Genomic DNA, 16,570 nt, shown 5'->3' with positions numbered 1-16,570 from the left:
GGGGGAGAGAGAGAGAGAGAGAGGGTGACGACGAAGGAGAGCGAGAAAGAGAGAGATAGGGAGAGAGAGATAGAGAGACGGTCAGGGAGAGAGAGACAGACAGAGGGAGCGAGAGACAGTGTGAGGAAGAGAGAGAGAGAGAGGGTGAGAGAGATAGAGAGTCGGTCAGGAGAGAGAGACAGACAGACAGAGTGAGGGAGAGGCAAAGAGAGAGAGAGGGAGAGAGACAGAGACAGTGAGGGAGAGAGAGACCGGGTGAGAGAGAGAGTGAGAAAGAGACAGGGTGAGGGAGAGACAGAAATAGAGAGAGAGTTTAAGAGTGAGAGAGAGAGGCACACAGAGAGACAGAGTGAGAGACAGGGTGAGGGATTGAGAGAGAGAGAGAAAGAAAGAGACTGAGTGACAGGGAGCGGGAGTGACAGGGAGAGGGAGACAGGACGTAGGAGTGAGACAGGAAGACAGCGATAGGGTGACAGAGAGAGAGAGAGAGGGTGAGGCAGGTTGATGGGGAGGGACAGATAGGCAGGGTGAGGGGGAGAGAGAGAGAGACAGAGTGAGTGAGAGGGAGAGAGAGAGAGATAGAGTGAGTGATGGAGAGGGAGATAGAGAATGAATGATTGAGGGAGAGGGAATAAGGGACAAGTTGAGGGAGAGAGAGAGAGAGATACGGGGACGGACAGAGTGAGGCAAACAGAGACAGACTAAGAATTAGAAAGAGAGAGAGAGACTGGGTGAGAATTAAAAAGAGAGAGAGAGAGAGGGACGGAGAGAGGGAGAGAGAAAGGGAGAGACAGGATGAGGAAGAGAGAGAGAGACACACACACACACAGAGCGAGGGAGAGAGAGAGAGATACCGTGTGAGGTAGAGAGAGGAGACAGAGAGGATAAGGGAGGGAGAGAGAGAGATCAAGAGATGCAGAGTGAGGGAGACCGTGGGAGAAACAGGGTGAGGGAGAGAAAGAGAGAGAAACAGAGGCAGGGTTAGTGGGGAGAGAGTAAGAGAGAGAGACAGGGTGAGGTAGTGAGAGAGAGAGAGACAGACAGACAGAGGGAGGGAGAGACAGTGTGAGGGAGAGACAGTGTGAGGAAGAGAGAGAGAGACAGAGAGAGAGAGAGAGACTGAGAGAGAGGGATAGACTGAGAGAGGGCATGATTGCGACTGAGAGGGGGGCAACACAGACAGTAAGTGGGGAAACAGAGACAAAGAGGGAGAAACTGAGAGGGAGAGGCAGAGTCCAAGAGAGAGGGAAAGAGAGGGTGACTGAGAGAGAGGGGCCAGGAGAGAGAGACTGAGAGAGGGAGAGATAGAGACTGCGAGAGACAGGAATTCGGAGAGATAGAGGCAAAGGGACCGATAGAGAGACAGAGGGAGGGACAGAGATAGAGAAAGAGCCAGTGATAGATGGAGAGATAGAGGCAGAGTGAACGGCAGAGACAGAGAGAGAGAGAGAGACAGAGAGACAGACAGAGGGAGGGACAAGGAGAGAGGCAGAGACAGAGATGCAAGGAAGGATATGGAGGGACAGAGAAGGAGGGATAAAGTGAGAGTGAGAGAAAGAAACATACAGTGGGAAAGAGACAGAGACGGAGGCAGACAGGGATTGCGAGAGACAGAGACAAAGAGAGAGTCAGAGAGAGGGTCATCACAGACAGAGAAAGGGACGAGAGAGACAGAGGGAGAGAAAGAGAGAGAGGGCGAGCTAGAGAGAGACAGGAAGAGACACAGAGAGGGAGACAGTGAGAGAGAGAGGGAGAGAGAGATAGAGGGAGTGACAGAGAGAGAGTGAGTGGGAGAGGGAGTGGGAGATAAAGGCAGAGAAAACGGCAGAGGGACAGGCAGAGACAGAGAGAGAGGCAGAGAGAGATAGAGATCGAGAGAGAAAGAGACAGAGACAGAAAGAGGGAGAGTGAGTGGGTGAGAGAGTTAGAGGGAGAGACACAGATAAAGAGAGAGGGAAATAGAGAGAGAGAGAGAGAGAGAGAGAGAGAGAGAGAGAGAGAGAGAGAGAGAGAGAGAGAGAGATAAAGTGAGGGGAGAGAAAGACTGGGTGAGGGAGATAGAGAGAGAGAAGGTGAAGGAGAAAGAGTGACAGGATGAGAGAGACAGACAAACAGAGTCATGGACAGAGGCAAAGAAAGAGAGAGAAAAAGGGAGGGAGAGGGATAGAGGCTGTGATTCTGATTGAGGGACACAAACAGTCATGGACACAGGCTGAGAAAGAGAGAGGGAAGGAAATATATATATATATATATATAGAGAGAGAGAGAGAGAGAGAGAGAGAGAGAGAGAGAGCGAGAGAGAGAGAGAGAGAGAGAGAGAGAGAGAGAGACAGGGAATGTCAGAGACCGAGGGAACGACAGAGAGTGAGGGAGAAGCAGTGCAGAGAGAGAGAGGGAGTGGTAGGCAGAGACAGACAGAGTGAGGGAAAGACAGAGAAAGTGAGAGAGAAAGACAATGAGAGAGTCAGAGATGGGGTAGAGGCAGAGACAGAGAGAGATAGAGAGAGAGGGGAGCAGGGGGAGAGAGACAGGGATAGAGGATATGCCAGTGATAGAGGGAGAGACATGGACAGTGAAAACGGCAGAAACAGAGAAACAGAGATAGAAGGAGAGAGAGCGAGGGATAGAGAGAGAGGGAATACAGATGGAGGGACAGAAAGAGAGACTGAGAGAGAGGCAGACATAGAAAGAAGGAGAGAGAGAGGGAAAGAGGGGAGGGATAAAGAGAGAGAGAGGGACAGAGACAACTGAGGGAGAGACAGAGGGCGACAAAGAGGAAGAGGGAGAGGGCAAGGCAGAGAGAGATAGATAGGGATTGGGGAGATGGAGACAGTGAGAGAAAGACTGAGAGAGAGGGATAGAGGGATAGACTGAGAGAGGGAGAGATTTCGACTGAGAGGGGGGCAACACAGACAGTAAGTGGGCAGACAGAGACAAAGAGGGAGAAACTGAGAGAGAGAGGGAGAGTCCAAGAGAGAGGGAGAGAGAGGGTGACTGAGAGAGAGTGGCCAAGAGAGAGAGACTGAGAGAGAGAGAGAGAGAGAGAGAGAGAGAGACTGAGAGAGACAGGAATTCGGAGAGATAGAGGCAAAGGGACAGATAGAGAGACAGAGGGAGGGACAGAGATAAAGAAAGAGCCAGTGATAGATGGAGAGATAGAGGCAGAGTGAACGGCAGAGACAGAGAGACAGTCAGAGAGCGAGAGAGAGAGAGACGAACAGACAGACAGACATGAGAGGGAGAGACAGAGGGAGGATGAGGCAAGTTGTAACAATCAGAAACTTTTCCCATTATCTGCCCAGTACTGCATTGGGCGTTTCGTGTGAGAGTGTTATGGGCCAGTGTTGGATCAGTGTTTGATATTTTCCAACTGCAGTGTCATTGCCAACAAGGGCCAGAGTTAAAGGTTTAAAATTAACCAAGAAATGGCAAAAAAGTATTGCTGTCCTGGGAGAGAGAGAGAGGCAGGGAGAGATGAAAAGAGAGAGAGAGGGAAAGAGAGAGGGAGCGATGGTGTCATGGAGACACAGACAGAGTCATGGACAGAAGCAGAGAAAGAGAGAGGGGTAGAGGAAGAAAGAGAGAGAGACAGAGAGAGGGATTGACAGATACAGTGAGAGGGAGATACAGAATCAGTGTGAGAGGGAGACAAAGGGAGAGGGAGATACAGAGAGAGAGGGAGAGGGAGAGAGAGAGAGCCAAAAATGGAGAGAGGCAGAGAGAGGGAGGGATGGTGATAGAGAGATAGAGTCATGGACAGCGACAGAGAAAAAGTGCTTTGAAAAGACAGAGAGAGAGAGAGTGAGATACAGAGAGGGAGAGGCAAAGAGAGAGAGAGAAAGGCAGAGAGGGATGGCGAGGTAGAAATGATGTGAGAGAGACATAAACAGAGGCATAGACAGAGGCAGAGAAAGAGGGATAGAGAGAGAGAGTGAGTGAGAGAGAGAGAGAGATGGAGAAAGAAAATGAGAGTCAGGGATGGGGAGAGACAGAGATGGGGGAGAGAGAGATGGGAGAAAGAGAGCTGGAGGGGGTAGAGATAGAGGGGAGAGAGATAAAAAGAGGGGGAGGGAGGGAATGGGAGAGACAGAGGGAGAGAGAGACAAGATGAGGGAGAGAGAGACAAGCTGAGAGAGAGAGAGAGAAACAGGGAGAGAGCGAGACAGGGAGAGAGAGAGAGACAGGGAGAGAAGCAGGGAAATAGAGTGAGAGAGATAGAGAGGGAGCAGCAGAGAGATAGGGAGAAGGAGACCGACAGACAGAGGGAGAGACAAAGAGAGTGACAGCGAAAGACAATGAGAGAGTCAGAGATGGGGGAGAGAGAGATGGGGAGCGAGAGAGAGAGATGGGGGAGAGAGAGATAGAAGAGGAGAGCGAGATTGAGCGGAGAGAGATTTAAAGGGGGAGAGATGGGGAATGGGGTGGTGAACCTTTGGCATTCTCTACTGCAGAAGGCAGTGGAGGCCAAGTCATTAAATATATTCAAGAAGGAGAGAGATATATTTCTTAATGTCAAAGGGTTATGGGATGAAAGCGGGAACAGGGTAATGAATTTAATGATCGGCCATGATCTTGTCTGAATGGCGCAGCAGGTCCGAAGAGCCGAATGGCCTACCTCTGCTCCTATTTTCAGTGTTTCTATGAGGGAGGCAGACTGAGAGAGAGGGAGAAACAGAGAAAGAGGTAGAGATAGAGATAGAAAGTCGTGACTCTGAGACTCTCTTACACACACCCACACACAAACAAACATGCAGATACACATAGACACTCCCACAGAGAAACACTCACACAGACACCCACGCAGACAGAGACACACAGAAAGAAAGACACACACAAACACACACACACAAACACACACACACAAACACACACACATACATACACATACATACACATACACAGACACACACATTTTACAGTCCACGCTGATGTCAGTGAAAATGGCCAACAGAACCTCAGTAACAATCCCCAGTGTTTGCCCTGTCCTGAGAGAGACAGAGAGAGAGGTAGGGAGTGACAGAGAGAGACAGTGGAAGAGGGAGGACAAAGCAGCTCTTAGGAGAAACTTTACATTTATTTCTACAGATTTTGACACTTTACAATCCACAGTGATGTTAGTAAAAAAAACCCAAACACAGCGTCAGTAACAATCCCCCTTACCTGCCCAAACCTGTATTGCGGGTTTAGTGTGAAGGTTTTATGGGTGAGTGTTGGATCAGTGTTTGTTCTTTTCAAACTGCAGGGAAAGAATTAAAGGTATAAAATTAACCAAGAAATGGCTGAAAGCATCGCTGTCCTAGCACGAACATATCAATGGACCGGAAGAGTCAGGAAAGTCCAGCCCTGGGATTTACATATCAATGGACAGGCCCCCGAGGCAGGAGATTTAGAGACAGCCCAACATGTCAGAGGCTCAAGGGGTGGAGTTTGCAAACAGCTCCTTCAGGATACAACTGGGGAGAAAGATCCCAGTTCCAATCACAAAACCCACTTTTCCCTCTCTCTCTAAAAATATAGACACATTCCCCAGTCTGGTTCAGTGTGTGTCCCTGTTTATGTGTGCATGTGTGTGTCCATGAGCGTGTGTGCGTGTGTGCGTGTTTGTGTGTGTGTGTGTGTTTGTGTTTGTGTGTGTTTGTGCATGCGCGTGCGTGTGTGGGCTCCCTCTGTATCAATCTGGTTTATAACTGTGAATTTATTGTATTTGAATATTGCTGATTGTCTGCGTAACTGAGGGAGGAAACCCTGGGCTCTTGCTGTGCCACTTTGTGTAAAAAGTCCGTGCTTTGCAACTCAATCCAATTTTTTCTCCTTCTTTCCCCTGACGAATTTTCATTCTGAAAAATGCATCGTGAAGGGAAAACGAGGGAAAGTTTGGGACGAAGAATCCTTGGACAGGAGCTTCCTCCTGAATGGACGGACTGAGGCCTTGTCCAGAGGCTGCACCCAAAGGGACCACATGAGTTGTGTTTGTTTATTAGCCCGAGGTTTAATTTCCTCTCTGGGGCCCTGGATTAACTAGTTCCTGTTGGATTGGAGCCCTGGAGTTTTGAACAGGTTGAAAGCCCTGGGGTTAAAGGAGCAGCCCAGCATTGCAATTTGACAAAGACACGTTAACCCCCGGTGCCTGACAAACTGGCTGCTTCCCCCTCCTCACTCCGCAAGACTAAATTAAACATCTGAAAGGTGAAGCTGTCTAAAATCTCGTTATAATTCCCGAATAATGCTGGTGTTTTGGGCAGTGCCGTGATTTTGAGTGTCAAATGAAATATACAGCAGCTATTTGAAACGAGAGTGAGGTTCTGAGAGTGGATTTCTCTGTCTCTCACTCTCACTCTCCATCTTTCTATCTGAATGAGAGCAACTGGAGGGAGAGAGACGCAGGAGAGTGAAAGAAACATGGAGGTAATCAAAGGGGGAGTGTGGTAGCCGGCTGCTATCACACTGCTGCTTGTGGGATCTTGCTGTGCACCAATGGCTGACAGATTTTTCAACATTGCAACACTAACGACCACTTTAAAAATTAACTAATTGAACGTCAAAAGCAAGGAACTAAGTACAAATGTGATAGTTTCTAAAGGCTTGTTATAGTTCCCGAATAATCCGTGTCCTTTGGGCAATGTTAGGAAGCTTTACTGCTCAATAAGATGTACGGAGCCCATTTCAATTCTTTTTACTGAAGTTCTGAGTTTCGATTTCTCTCTCTGTCTCTCTCCAGCTTCTTTTCCCTTTGTCTCTCTATTTATACCTTTAGTCGCTAAAAGCATACCACACACTGCAATATTATTTGTTGTTGTTTTAAATGATGAGACAGCAATATTTCATAGCTTATTTCAATTAAGGTTAGATATGAAATAGAGGGAAAAAAACGATATGGACAGAGGGAGAGCAAGAGAGAGGGACACAGGGGCGACTGAGATAGGAACAGAGAGAGAGAGATGCAGAGACACGGAGAGAGATAAAGAGACAGACACAGCCACACACTGGTACAGGGAACTATCTCAACCCATTTAGCTTCTGGTTCACTAACGGTGATTTGTTTGTATTTGGGTGTTTCTGAGAGATTATCTGTGCCACCGAGGGCAGTTCCTGGACTCTTGCTGTGCTATTTTGCTCAACAATGCCTTTTGATCAATTTTCTCTTTCTCCCTCTTGCCTTAGGAGTTTTCATTTTGAAAACTTCATCGTGAAGGTGAAAAGAGGGAAAGTTTCGGACGAGGAATCCTTGGACAGGAGCTTCCTCCAGAGGGAACGAAGTCTGCATCAAAGGACCCATGTGAGTTGTGTCTGTTTATTAACCCGAGGTTTAATTTCCTCTCTGGGGCCCTGGGATACTGGTTCCTGTTGGATTGGGGCCCTGGAGTTCTAAACAGGTTAAAAGCCTGGGGTTAAAGGAGCAGCCCCAGGAGCGAGTTCCATTTGCCACTTGCTCCTTCCAGCCCTGTCTGTGAGGTTTGCTGGTGGTTTGGGCAATGCTATGAAGCTTACATTTAAATAAGATGCAAGGTGCCCATTTTAATTCATTTTACTGTAGTTCTGAGGTTAGCTTTCTCTATGTCTCCACATTCTTTCCCCGTGTCTTGATCTCCCCACTCCCCCATCCCCCCCCATGCTTTCTCTTCTCTGTCTCTGTTTCACACTCGCCTTCTCCATGTAAATCTTTAATAAATAAAAATAAAACAAACACACAGAAATGTGATTTCTCATTGTTTGAAATGGTGAGACGGAATCAGCAGCTTGTTCTCGGCTTAAAGAGGGAGTTTCGCCCTTTCTGGGGATTGAAATCTGACTATTATCGCATTGCTGCTTGTGAGATCTTACTGTGCAACTACTGTCCTGCAGCATTTCCTGCATGATAACAATTAGGACACTGTAAAATTCAGCTTCCTGAGTGTCTGAGTGTGGATTTCTCTGTGTTTTTACACGAATGTTACAGCAATTATAAGAGCTGAATGTGAAGCTGTATAAAGGCTTGTTATAAATTTAAAGATGTTGCGACACAGTGGCACAGGGGTTAGCACCGCAGCCTCACAGCTCCAGCGTCCCGCGTTCAATTCTGGGTACTGCCTTTATGGAGTTTGCAAGCTCTCCCTGTGTCTGTGTGGGTTTCCTCCGGGTGCTCCGGTTTCGTCCCACTGCCAAAAGACTTGCAGGTTGATAGGTAAATTGGCCATTATAAATTACCCCTAGAATACGTAGGTGGTAGGGAAATACAGGGACAGGTGGGGATGTGGTAGGAATATGGGATTAGTGTAGGATTAGTATAAATGGGTGGTTAATGGTCGGCACATACTCGGTGCGCCGAAGGGCCTGTTTCATTGCTGTATCTCGAAATCAAAAAAATCTAAATGGAGTTTCGCATTTTCTGAGGACTGTGGGACATCTGGCTATGATCACATTGTGGAATCCTGTTGTGCATACATTCCCTTCATCAAGTACTACATTACAACACTGAGGCAGAAACAGATGGAGAGAAAAAGAGGGCGAGTGATAAACAGCTGGAGATGGCAGGATAAACGCAGAGAGTGAGAGAGAGAGAGACAGGTGGAGTGTGGTTGAGAGAGAGCGAGTGAGCGAGAGAAATCCACACTCAAAACCTTGGTAAACTGAATTTTGAAATGTCACCACAGTTGAGATCTTGCTGTGCACAGCCTGCCTGCAGAATTCGCTGCTTTGTCACAGTGACTGTATATTGGAAGTGAAGTCATTGTGTGTAAAGCTCTGCGAAAGGCCTGGAATTAAAGTCCTGAGCTTGAAGCCAGTATATTTCCCGAATAATGCTGGTGTTTTAGGCTGTGGGCTGAATTTGACAGGAAGATGTAACACCTGGTTGGGGAGGAGGGGGCATTTGAATTCAGATTTTCAGGGATCAGACTGTGGATGTCTCTCTATCCTTTCTGCGGGAGATGGGGTGGGGTTACCAGTTTCTGTGTGTTTTTACAATGAGGCAGAAACAGATATAGTGAGACACACAGAAAAATAGAGGGAGAGAGAGACAGCTGGAAATGACAGGGTAAACACAGAGGCAGAAACACAGGCGCTGGGGTATCGGCAGTGTTTAGTAACTGCGCAGTTCCCAGCCCCTGGAGAGAATCTCCCCCCACAACGCCATCTCCCACCCTGGCGGGTGTCTAGATTTTTAGTTAGATTAAATGCTGGGGCAGTGATTAAGTGTTGTCACGTTCATCTCATTTTAAAGAGTGAATTTCAGTGTCTGGGAACAGAATGGAGCTGATTGCTGCAAATGACTGTCTGTAAGTTTGCATGTTGTTTGGAAGCGGATCCTTGTCATGTCTTTGCTCAGAGCCGGCTCTGTTAGCTGGATTAACATGACAACGGGCAGGTACTAATCTGCTAAAACCCTATCTCACATCTCCAATCACTTCCCATTGTCTGTCTCTGTGTCGGGGGATGTGTTTGTAAGATGGGGAGTCATGACAGATTGTTTTATGTCAGTGAGTGAGGAAAAAGCCCTCAGCTCTTGTGTTTTATTTCTGCTCAAAAATTATTTGGTTTTGTTGAAACCAATTTTATTTCCCTTATTCCCGAGGAGAATCTTTTCGGAAGCTGCAGCTGTGATGATGCAGAGGGAGAATATCTTGTCAAGTGGAATCGTCAGACCAAAGTTTTAACCAGAGAGGAAAGTAATAATAAATATAAATGTGTCATTGTCAAAATCATTTCCAGATACAGAAAAGAAGACTATGTGTTTTCTGGGCTGATAGAAAAATAAAGTGCTGGAAATGCTCAGTATTTCCAGCACGGTTTTTATTTCAAATTTCCATCATCCGCAGTACTTTGATTTTGTGGTTTTTTTGGGGGGTAGGGGGGTGGTGTCTGTGCATTTTTTACCACAAGGGAGTGGCATGGAGGGCGCTCCTAAGCAAATAGTTTGGGAAGCGCTGCTCCAGAACAGTCAAAGTAATACCATAGGCTTCCCTCTCTCCATCACTTGCTGCAACTTGTTCCCTGCACCTTCTTCCTTGTTCCCATCTCTGTTTCTTCACAACTTTACATCCCTATCTCTGTATCTCTCAACATCCTTTCTACCTCGGCCTCTCTCATGATTCTCAAGTTTTCCATTTTTACTTTCTTTCTGCGACTCTCTGCATCTTTATCTCTCTCAGTCTTTTTCATCTCACACTCACTTCTAAATCCCTGAATCTTTCCATCTCTGCACCTCCTTTCCTGCAAGACAAGCTCTGCATTTCCCCCCTGTTCCGGGACACCCCTCTCTATTCTGTAAACACATCTAACTTTGTATCTCTGCCCTCCCCCCCAGTTCTTTCTGTCTCCTCATCTCTCTTTTTCTGCGATGTTTCTCAATATCTACATCGCTGCTGCATTCTCTCTCTATACTTCCTGCTCTCTGTCTCTGTCTATGTCTCTGTCTCTGTATGTCTCCATTTCCCTTTCTCTCTCCCTGCCCTTCTCGGTATTTTTGACCCTCAGTCCTCAGTTTCTCTCTCACTGGTTTCTGAATACCTGCATGTCATTCTCCATCTCCCTTTCCATTTATCTCTCTCTCTCTCTCTTTGTTCTGTCCTAAACCCGGGATCTGCTTTCTGTGTCTCTATCCCTCTGTCTGGGGTGGATTTGAACTCGCTGCCTCGGTGTTGTACAGGGTGATTGTGAACTGGGATCCTGCTTTCCATTTCTCCCCAGTTTTGCTCACATCGAGGTAAAAACAGGAGAGAGATGCTGAACGGGCAGCCGATTCCCAACACCCTCCTCCCCTCCACCCTGGTTTGCACCATTGACACCAAGTCCAAGTGTTCCTTTGCCTCTCTGTGTATCAGTTACCTGACTGTCTCTGCCTGTCTTCTTGTGACTCAATGGGAGAAGGGACAGATCAGCCATGATCTAACATGGGTGGAACAGGCTCAAAGGGCAGAATGGCCTCTTCCCGTCCCTGTGCCAGTCAGTGTGTGTGTTTGTGTGTATCTCCCTCTGTTTGATTTCCTGAATCCCATAGGGAGAACAGGTCAACACCTTTCTGCAGAGAGGGATGTATCCGGGGCTGGGATCTTCCTGCTCAGATTGCCAGTTATCCTCTGCAGGTCCTTACTCTATGCACGGTCCTGTGTTTGGCCGGACATTTAGTTAAAGCTGCCGGGGGTCTGGGAGCCAGTTGGTGGAATTCCAGTCGCTCATCTGGACCAGGAATTAAAGTGAATTAAAGACTGTCGGCAGACAGAGCCACACCCAGGGGAGTGATGGAGGTTGGAATTACACGGGGGTAAGTGGGGGACGGCTGTTCATGCGGGAAATGATACAGGGTTCAAATTAGCGTGTGTGGGGTGGGGGTGGATTTTAGGACTTGGAGAGTGTTTAAAGTGGGGATGGGGAGAATTAGAGGGCAATATTCACAGAGGGAATTACTTATGTTAAAACAGGAGCGGGGAGGGATGATTATCCAGGTTTAAAATAGGAGCGGGAGGATTCTCCAGGTTTCAAATGGTGGGGGAAGGATTTTCCTGGTTTAAAATGGAAGGGGGAGGATTCTCCAGCTTTATAATGGGAGATGAGGATTCTCCAGGTATAAAGTGAGAGATGAGAATTCTCCAGGTTTAAAATGGGAAGGAGCGGTTCATGGGGGTGTGTGGATGGATGTGGGACTGGTCTCAGGGAGGGTGGGGAGGGTAATTGCAAGGGGGCCTGTTCACAGGAGGGGTATTTGCTGGGGGTCAGTTCCCCGGAGCGACATTAGTTAGGGGTCTGTTCCGGGGTCGGTGGGTGGGTGAGGATAGTTATATTCCCAGGCGGGTTTAAGAAGGGAGTGTGTCCCGGGGGCATATAGATGATGGCCGTTCCCAGGGGGTGGGGGAGGCATTTAGATGAGTTGTCATGAAATGGGGGAGGGAATAATTAGATTGGAGTCTGTTCATAGTGAGGGTATTAGATTAGGGAATGTGTCATCAACAGTGACATGAAGCAGCACTTGCTTCGCAATAGCCTGCACAGTGATGCTCAGTTTGCGTTCCGCCAGGGCCAGTAAGCTCCTGACTTCATTACAGCCTTGGTTCAAACATGGACAAAAGAGCTGAATTCAAGAGGTGAAGTGAGAGTGACTGCCCTTGACATCAAGGCAGCATTTAACCGAGTATGGCATCAAGGAGCCCGAGAAAAAACTGGAGTCAATGGGAATCAGGGGAAAAATACTCTGCTGGTTGGAGTCATACCTTAGCGCAAAGGAAGATGGCTGTGGTTGTTGCAGGCCAATCACCTGAGCTCCAGGAAATCACTGCAGGAGTTCCTCAGGGTAGTGTCCTAGGCCCAACCATCTTCAGCTACTTCATCAATGGCCTCCTTCAGCCATAAGATCAGAAGTGAGGATGTTGATTGATGATTGCACAATCTTCAGCACCATTCTCGACTTCTCAAATACTGAAGCAGTCCCTGTAGAAATGCAGCAAGACCTGGACAATATCCAGGCTTGGGCTGATAAGTGGCAAGTAACATTTGTGACACAAAAGTGCCTGGCAATGACCATCTCCAACAAAAGAGAATCTAACCATCTCCCCTTGACATTCAATGGCATTACCATCGTTGAATCCCACACTATCAGCATCCTAGGGGCTACCATTGACCAGAAACTGAACTGGAGTAGCCATATAAATACATACAAGAGCAGGTCAGAGGTTAGGAATTCTGTGGCGAGTAGCTCACCTCCTGTCACCCCAAAGCCTGTCCACCATCTACAAAGCACAAGTGAGAAGTGTGATGGAATACTCTCCACTTGCCTGGATGGGTGCAGCTCCAACAACATTCAAGAAGCTCGATACCATCCAGAAAAAAGCAGCCCGCTTAATTGGCACACAATCTACAAAATTCATTCCCTCAACCACCAATGCACAGTGGCGGCAGTGTGTACCATCTACAAGATGCACTGCAGCAACGCACCAAGAGTCCTTAGACAGTACCTTCACAGCCCGCGACCTGTTATACCTTGAAGGACAAGAGCAGCGGATGCATGGGAAAATCACCACATGCAAGTTCCCGTCCAAGTCACACACCATCCTGACTTGGACCTAAATCGCCGTTCCTTCACTGCCTCTGGGTCAAATCCTGGAACTCCCTTCCTAACAGCACTGTGGATGTACCTAACTCACATGGACTGCAGCTGTTCACGAAGGCAGCTCACCAACATCTTCTCAAGGGCAATTAGGGATGGGCAATAAATCCTGGCATAGCCAGTGACGCCCGCATCCCATGAATGAATTTTAAAAAATGCGGGTCAGTTATCTGGTGGGTTATCAGATAGGGGTATGTAGACAAGGGGTATTTAGATGGCATTCCGTTCTCGGAGGGTATTTAGATGGCAGTCTGTTCCTGGTGGAATTTAGATTGGCGTCTATTCCCGGAGTATAAAGAGTACGAAAACCAAAAAAAAAAGTATAAAATAAAATCCGAGAGAATGGACCGTGGAGCACAATTTACACATTATTAAAGCCAGAACATTTTATTGTCACTGCAAAAGCAATTGGCAAGCATAGTCATGGGATATCGCAACGCATTCTTCAAGTCTCCTCTGAATTTATTCTGCGTCACTGCATAAATAAAAGTGTTGGTGGAAGACCTGAGGAGCTGAAGGATGTTTGTACTTTCTTGGAGAATAAACCGTTGGTCATTGAAATTAAACCCTGTGAACTAAAACTCTCCTTTAATTCTAACGTATACAAAAGTACAGTCTACGTCATCCACAAAAGCAGGAAACTGATGGATATGGCAAACAATGAAACTATAGATTTTTGCCGGCTCTCCATCTCCGGGTCTCTGCGATTTTCACCACGCTTGCCACCTCGAAGTCTGCTGCGTACTCTGCTTGCTGCTAAAATGTTTCTGGCGGTCAGAACATTGAGCAGCAGAATCAGACAGAACGGAAGGCATGGGGTAAAAATACAGTCTAACCAGTCTTAGGCTTTCCATGCAGGTGAAGTGTAGTAGCTTAATGTGATGTCACAAAACCAAGCCACACGATTGACGATATACAAAGGCTGGTATGTACATTAAAAGGCTTTGTTTTTCAATCAGCTCATTGTACAAACACCTGCAATAACTGCAGCAGCAGTTTTCTCAGTACAATATCTTGTTTTCAGCTTGCGGCAACAAATGGCTATGAATCGATCGAAGGTGAAAACGACTGTTAACCAGACTGAACTGTCTCTGCTTGCAAAAACCAGCACCGTACTGATGCACAACAGCTGGTCATTTCACTTGGAATAGTGGCATTGTCATGGGACTAATACGCCAAAACTAATGCTCTGCGCACATGGGTTCCAATCCCACCATGGCAGATGCTGAAATTACAGTTCAATTACTGCAGCTGCATTCAAACAAAAAATCTAGTCTAATGATGACCGTGAAACCGTTCTCAATTGCAGTGGTAACCCATCTGCATCACTAATGCCCTTCAGGAAAGAACATCCACCATCTCCATCTGCTGGTGTCCCTCAAATAAAAGCAAAATACTGAGCATGCTGGAAATCTGAAATAAAATCCTTCTGAAGAAGGGTCACTGACCTGAAACGTGAACTCTGCTTCTCTCTCCACAGATGCTGCCAGACTGCTGAGCATTTCCAGCATTTCTTGTTTTTTATTGCTGGTGTCCCTGTCTGACTGCAGATGCTGTCCCCTCTCACCATCTCCATCTGTTGGTGTCCTTGTCTCATTGCAGATATTGTCCCCTCTCACCATCTCCATCTGCTGGTGTCCTTGTCTCAATTCAGGTACTGTCCCCTCTCACCATCTTCATCCGCTGGTTCCCCTGTCTTACTGCAGATACTGCCCCATCTCACCATCTCCATCTGCTGGTATCCCTGCCTCACTGCGATGGATTTAAGGTCACAATCTCACCCAGAGGAAGAATGGCGGAGGAGTCCTCCATCAGAAGCTGAGCCAATGGATGCCAGTGATTCAGGGGCTCACACCACCTCCGTCCCCAAACCAGTGAGTGGCGCAGGTGGGACGGTAGTTCCCGATTACAGAAATCCACCAGAGCTGGGAACGGAGTCAGAGAAAGGAGGCTATGTCCCACCTCACCTACGACCAGAGGCCCAGCAGACGGGGCACTGTTCAACTTGCTTGAAATGCCTTTTGGGTCCGGTACATTCTGCGTACATTAACTGTTGGCTCGGTAGAATGACCTTTATAGGCCTCACATCCTCCTTCAACCTGGACAACCGACGCAGCGACAGATAAAATGACTTCTCCCAGAGGGTCCACAGGCTCGCCCACCACAGGTGAGAACCCTTCCTTCTCCCCAGGAGCTGCCAAATTTACGAGTAATCGCCCTCCCCTTCATCATGAGGGATCGAGGGATCTTGCTCAGGGCATGAGGCTCTGACAGTGCCGGTGGTGGGGGAGCCCATGGACCCGTACCAGGAGACAGACCATGTTCTTCAAGGCCCTCATCAGAGGAGGAGTGCCTCCTTCCCTTAATCTGGCAGTTGTGTGGAGGCTCAGAGACTGCTATCTGAATATAGTTCTCCGTTGCAAACCCCACAGCCACCCCATCCCACCCTGATTCCTTGGAACTATGCTCAGCCACAAGGCAGGTGGACTCCCCAGTATGGGTCCTCGGGCTAGGTTCAGGCTCAGGTAATTGTTTTGTGTCCAGGGGGCGAGCCTTTGAGTGTTTCAGCTTGCGAAAATCAGTCGCCAGAACCACCTGTTCGGTGATTATTGCTGCTACAGGCGGAGTAGGGCGAGGTGCAGAGGCGGCACACTGGGCCACTGAAGTGAAATAGGCGGCATTGCGGATTGGGCAGCTCTTCCAAACGTGCCCCACTCCCTTTCAGGCTTCGCACTGCACCGTGTCCGAGGTCCAGAAAACACGGTAGGCTGCCAGCTGGAAATCGACATCAAAGTAATCTTCCGAGACCTGCTTCTGCCCCAGCTGCATGAATTCTGCTGGTGGAAAGAATAGATATGTCGGAGGCTGCTTTGCCAATGACCGAGCGGGGCCGGTGTGATTCCCATACTCACCTACCCCAGATGGTGCAGGTGGCGGGGGTGGGCGTGTTGGGGAGCAGCTGACTGGTAGTAAAGGGCAGGACGTTCGATATCATTACTCACTGGTCAGTGATCCCCAGAGATCCACTGGCAGGAATGTTCCACCCACCGTGACCTCCATACTCAGGGCCTGGAAGCTGCTTGCTCAGACTTCAAGAAACAAACACTGCCTTCCTGTACATCGTCCAGGCTGCAACAAAGGCCGAGGGGCCGACAACCTTGGCCATTACCTTTCAGCAGGCTTTAATAGATAAGTTGGGGTGGGGATAGCTCTTCACCCCTTGGCTGGAAGTAAGTGATTTAAAAGGTGACGTAGTCATATGGGCAGCCACAGATGCTGCAGCCACACAGATGTTCGAGGGCTCCACCAGCGGTGATGATGGGCTCGCCATGGGTTCAAGATCTAACTGCAGGTTAAAAAAAAGTCTATAAGAAAATAAATATTTAAATATAGCAAAATTTGGGAGAGGTAGAGGGTATAATGAAAACGGCAAAGATAACTTTGTTTTCCGGATGTGGGTCACATTGCTCACTTAAAACAGCCGTTGCTAGTACT

The sequence above is a fragment of the Heterodontus francisci genome, unplaced genomic scaffold (assembly GCF_036365525.1).
Source record: "Heterodontus francisci isolate sHetFra1 unplaced genomic scaffold, sHetFra1.hap1 HAP1_SCAFFOLD_507, whole genome shotgun sequence".
Lineage (NCBI taxonomy): Eukaryota > Metazoa > Chordata > Chondrichthyes > Heterodontiformes > Heterodontidae > Heterodontus > Heterodontus francisci.
This window is presented reverse-complemented; position numbering follows the sequence as displayed.